Raw genomic sequence first — 6405 nt, 5'->3', positions numbered from 1 at the left:
CCATCTGCCTATGGAACAATAGTTCTACACTGCTAAGAAAATGCACTCGTTTGACTCGCAAAATGACTGCTTGACTTGATTGGTTCATTGGCCAAATGTTAAGACAAGACTTATGAAGCATTGACCTATCACCTGCAGGTCTGAGAGCATGCCCAGTAGGCTGCGGAGAAGGCTGCCACTGTCTCTCCGTCCACTGTCTCTCCGTTGCGTTCGCGTTCGATCTGTTCCAGGATCCCGTCGACCGTGCCGTGCGCTTCTGGACAGCCCCTACTTCCTACATAGTCGCTCACGATGTGGTAGTCCGGAAGAGTTCAGTAACAGCCCGGTATCCCTGTGGAACACACAGTCACGTAGTGGACGGGGAACAGTACCGGTCTGCATCCCAAATGACACCCTACTTCCTACATAGTGAACTCTTTTAGCCCAACGAGGACCTAGTCAAAAGGTAGCGCACTAAGTAGTGAATAGGGTTCCATTTCTGACAGAAAGAAACGATCACCATCTCAGAACAGGAAAAGACCGTTTGCCACTGAGAACGGATGTATGTTTGTGTTTTTCCTAATAGCTACTGGACGGGGCTCTTACCAGATGGAGGGGAGCAGGGAGTTCTGGAGCACGTAGGTACGATCCAGGAACAGAAAGATACTCCGGATCATGATCTGCAGTAACCCAGGTTACACATGACACACTTACGTTAGACTCAATTACACGACATACATTTCAGACAGAATAAATGTCTCATGATAAATAAAGGCTGTCTGACTGACCGTCTGTCTGCAGTGGTCCTGCCAACATCGGTTCATCCTCTTCAGGAAAGACAGGCTGTCCAGGGACTCTGTGAGGCGCTACGGTTAAGGACCGGGCCTCAATTCAATCAAAACACAACAGTCAAACACTCTCTCTTTGGACGGGGCCTCGACTCGCACCAGGTTGTGGTTAAAAAAACATGACAACCTTCTGATGACTACAAACTGTGTAGTTTATAGAGATCCCCATTACAGGGATGTTCATTGTTTTATTTTTTATTTCCCATCAGTCCAAGCAGCGTGTCGCTGTGTGCAGCTAGCTGGATGAAGAGGTCCAAGGTGCCCCCTGGGCGGCAGGTAGCCTAACGGTTAGGAGAGTGGGGCCAGTAAACGAAAGGTCGCCCCAAGCCGACTGGTTGTCTATGAAACCCCAAAATGCCGACTAGGAGAAAAATATGTCTATGTGGCATTAAGCAAAGCATCGTAAACATAAATGCTCCTGTAAGTATCTCTGGATGAGATGGTGGTACAGAGACACTCTACACACACAGTTAAATGAACATGTCAGAGACGTAGTGGTACAGAGACACTACTGGTACACACAGCTGGTACAGAGACACTACTACACACGGCTGGTACAGAGACACTACTACACACGGCTGGTACAGAGACACTACTACACACGGCTGGTACAGAGACACTACTACACACGGCTGGTACAGAGACACTACTACACACGGCTGGTACAGAGACACTACTACACACGGCTGGTACAGAGACACTACTACACACGGCTGGTACAGAGACACTACACTACAGAGACACACAGAGACACGGCTGGTACAGAGACACTACTACACACAGCTGGTACAGAGACACTACTACACACAGCTGGTACAGAGACACTACTACACACAGCTGGTACAGAGACACTACTACACGCAGCTGGTACAGAGACACTACTACACACAGCTGGTACAGAGACACTACTACACGCAGCTGGTACAGCTGGTACAGAGACACTACTACACACGGCTGGTACAGAGACACTACTACACGCAGCTGGTACAGAGACACTACTACTACACACGGCTGGTACAGAGACACTACTACACACAGCTGGTACAGAGACACTACTACACGCAGCTGGTACAGAGACACTACTACACGCAGCTGGTACAGAGACACTACTACACGCAGCTGGTACAGACACACAACCACACAGCTGGTACAGAGACACTACTACACATCAGCCCGCTGAGAAGACATACAGCTCTATAACAGGAGGCTGCCAGGTTCCTTTAAGCCCCCCAGTCACAACTAACCAGATCAGCGGGTGTTATCAGGGAGACCCAGGCCAAGGTTATTGTGGCAATGATGGTATTCCAGCCACTGGAGTGGTCCGTGACAGTGTGCCTGTGAGATATTTATGCAATAAGGACTGAGGAGGTGTGGTATATGGCCAATATACCACGGCTAAGGGCTGTTCATAAGCACAACGCAGAGTGCCTGGACACAGCCCGTAGCATATTATTGCTATTATAAACTGGTTACCAACGTAATTAGAGCCGTACAAAATGTTTTGAGGTATACGGTCTGATATACCACGGCTGTCAGCCAATCAGCATTCAGGGCTGGAACCAGCCAGTTTATAACACAGTAGACTAGTCTGACTAGTAGCGGACGTCTTCACTGGTAGTTGAAGCAAAGTCAAAACATTGAAAAACAACATAGCTTTTGAACAAAACAATGTAAATAGCCAAGAAACACAAGGTGCAGCAACACAAATCAACTATTAAAAACATCATAATAATAATGTTAGAAAACAGTCATCTGCTCAGAGGAGCCACTGTCATGCAGCATCATAAATGACAGATGTTCTCATCAAATCGACTTTGAAAAACCTGTCAAACAGGCTTTAATAAACATCCACACACATTACGCACTGGCAAAAATATAGGATCACACTTTCACACGCAAAGACACACACACACACAGTGTAAAGGATATTCTCTGAACTGATGTATCTGGGCCTGGACATGGTCCTCACAGACCTGACGGAGCTGCTTGTACAGTGTTGGGGAGACTTTATAGGAACACAGGTTCTCCACCGCCTGAAACAGAGGAGACGGAGTTCAACATACTAAGTATTCCTCAATTATGTAAGTCATCCCTCATTGGAAAAGTTACAAGACAGGATTAGCCAAGTCAACAGGCCGGTGAATGGTCAGAGTGGTTGGGTTAGCCATGTCAACAGGCCGGTGAATGGTCAGAGTGGTTGGGTTAGCCATGTCAACAGGCTGGTGAATGGTCAGAGTGGTTGGGTTAGCCATGTCAACAGGCTGGTGACTGGTCAGCACAGTGGTTGGGTATACTGACTGCTGATGTGAGCTACAGAACCTGCTGGCTGGCATAGAGCAGCTCTCCTCTCCAATAATTTGAGACTAGAGAGGCATAGCGTCTTAGGACCGATCTCTGCTGCCCGTTGGAATCAGGTAACGTCCCAAATGGCACCCTGTACCCTAAATAGTACACCACATAGGGAATAGGGTGTCAGTTGGCACCACCAACCCAGACTGGCTAGGGCAACCAGCAGGTCACATGACAAGACAGCTGGAGTAATGGTACACAGATACAGACAGTAAAGGGCGAACAGCAGGTCACATGACAAGACAGCTGGAGTAATGGTACACAGATACAGACAGTAAAGGGCGAACAGCAGGTCACATGACAAGACAGCTGGAGTAATGGTGTCATACAGATGAAGACAACAAAAGTGCCCATATCGGTACATATTATTCACATGGAAACACTGGGACTTGGATATAGGCATGTCATCAAGGCCCGTTGGACACATGTAGCGTTGAGCATGCTCAGTTGGTAGAGCATGGTCCTTCTGTAACTCAGTTGCATGGCCAACGCCAGGGTGTCTTAGAATGTATGCACACATGACTGTAAGTCATAAAAGCGTAAATGGCATATATTATTTATTATTATTATTATTATATTACATGAACTAGGCCCATGTCTTAGAAAGGTCAATAAGGGCTGTAGCTCTCCACAAACTATGTGTTTCATGTCCTGAAAGTGCAACTGTGTGTTTGATGCTTTAGGCCTGACCTGGTAGAGTTCCTCCAGGTTGTACTTGATGGAGGTGCTGTTCTGGATGGCTCCTACCGCATCCCTCAGCTTCAGCCAGGTGTCCTCAGTGTAGTTGTCCGCTAGCTTTGGCCTGTCTGGGAACACACACCAGAGTTACGCCACACCAAGGCACAGCAAAATGGTTAGACAGACCCAGCCTCTAGCTGGGTACCTCATTTAAATGAGGAGAAATGTAAAGTTAATTTGTAAACAAGGAGAATATTGTTTGTAAACAGTTGACCATTGTTTGCATGTTCAACCATATCTAAACATCTGGCAGGGACAGAGTCAACAAACGTCAAAATTGTAATAGAATGCAAAAAATATATATTTATTCTGCCAGAATGTCATTAGCTTGGTAAAGTTGGCTAGAAGACGTAACCTGAGTTGAGCAATATTTCCAGGGTCAGGTTGCAACGGAATATTCTGTTGTTTACATGCCATGGCTATCAATTGCTTCAAATATGTCACAAGCTAACTTGGTCTAGAAACTACCCAGCTGGCCATCATGGACAACTTTCAAATATGAACTTTAGTTACGCTGCCAATTATGGCAATTACATAAGTAGAGTTAACTAGTTAGCCAACTACTAACATAATCAGGCAAAACGGCCAAATAACGTGTAGCAAGCTAGCTAACGTTAACTAGCTATTCAGCACGCGTTACCTTTGAAATTCTTAATGACTAATTTCTTGGAGGCGCCAGTTTTGTTGGAGGCCAGGCCAGAAATCTTTGTCACTCCATTGTTGTTGTGCTCCGTCAGAGCGGAGAAGTTGGCTTTCTTGTCCTGTCGGATGTCTTCTGCCATTATTAGATTAATGCAGAGGGCCGTTGTTGTGAAGAGTTGTTAGCGGCACTTCTACTCGTCCACTCAAACGAGCCTAAAGTTGGATTATACAACTCTGACCCTGTTTCTTAATTCATGTACGATGCACCACTTAGTCCGATCCCTCACTTGAACAAAAGTAGATACCTAAGACCAAAGCCATAAAACTCAAAGAGAAACTTTTGGATGAACCGAACAACTGAAAAATAGATTTCGTTGAAGTAAGCTAACGCGTTAGCTAGCCTAGTTTAGTTAGCGAAACAGACAATTTAGTATATCCACTGCGTCCCTCCCTGGACCGTATTAAAATTAGGCAAATATTAAATGTTATATATTTCAGACTTCCATGTGTGAAACAAATTAAAAGCTATATTCAATCTCAAATTATCCATCATTATGCTACCGCTGGAGATGTGGCGCTAGCCACATAGCAAACATAACAAAATGGCTTCCTGCACCCCCTTGACAAGTGCATCATGGGAGATTCACATTCTACCCGTGTGATGTTTGAAACTTCAACATTATTTTGAATTTTTTTAGTTTTTTTACAAGAGTTCATCTTTAAAGGGTCCCAATTACATTTCCTATTCAATTACTTCAGTGAAATTCATCGACTTTTGTCGATTTTGCATGATGTAAAAAGGATTTTAGGTACTAGCAATAACACATAAAACTACATTTTACATTTACATTTAAGTCATTTAGCAGACGCTCTTATCCAGAGCGACTTACAAACTCTTATTCAAATTATATAGACTCATCATGGAATATGATCATGGAATAAATTGCTGTATAAATTGGTATAATATAAATTGGTGTATAAATTGGTATAATATAAATTGGTGTATAAATTGGTATAATATAAATTGGTACAGGATTTGTGCATTGTGATTTGATCAGTTTACCCTGTTCTAAAAATGACCTAGATTAAAATGTATGATAGAGTACAGTATTCTCAATGTAGTTTCTAATTTTAAACATGTTTAAACGGTTTCATTTTCTTGGACAGACTAGAAAGGTGTAATTGCAGCCCGCAATTCGGGGCATTCCTGCATGTGGGCATTCCTGCATCTTTAGGAACCCCTCTCTATACTTCTATTATTCCATTTTTAATCGCATAGACAATCAGAGGAAATCTAGAATATCAAAAGTGTCATGCAAACATGAAGATGGCGTGCTTGAGGGGTGGGTGTTCATGCAGGAAACAATGGGATGCTTGTGTGTGTGTGGGGGGGAATGCAGGTATTAATGGGATGCTCAACGGAGACCTTCATGCAGTAACCAATGGGATGCTCGAGGGGAGGGGGTGTTCATGCAGGTATTAATGGGATGCTCGAGGGGGTGTTCATGCAGGTATTAATGGGATGCTCGAGGGGTGGGGGTGTTCATGCAGGTATTAATGGGATTCTCGAGGGGGGTGTTCATGCAGGTATTAATGGGATGCTCGAGGGGGGGGGAATGCCCTGTTCATGCAGGTATTAATGGGATGCTATTGAGGGGGGTTCATGCAGGTAAAGACAAAATGGGATGCTCGAGGGGAGTTTTTGCAGGGTATTTGGGATGCTCAGGGGTGGGGGTGTCATGCAGGTATTAATGGGATGCTCGAGGGGGTGTTCATGCAGGTATTTTCAATGGGATGCTCGAGGGGTGGGGGTGTTCATGCAGGTATTAATGGGATGTTAACTGATGAG

This window comes from Oncorhynchus keta, chromosome 37, assembly GCF_023373465.1.
Source record: "Oncorhynchus keta strain PuntledgeMale-10-30-2019 chromosome 37, Oket_V2, whole genome shotgun sequence".
NCBI classification, from domain to species: domain Eukaryota; kingdom Metazoa; phylum Chordata; class Actinopteri; order Salmoniformes; family Salmonidae; genus Oncorhynchus; species Oncorhynchus keta.
This window is presented reverse-complemented; position numbering follows the sequence as displayed.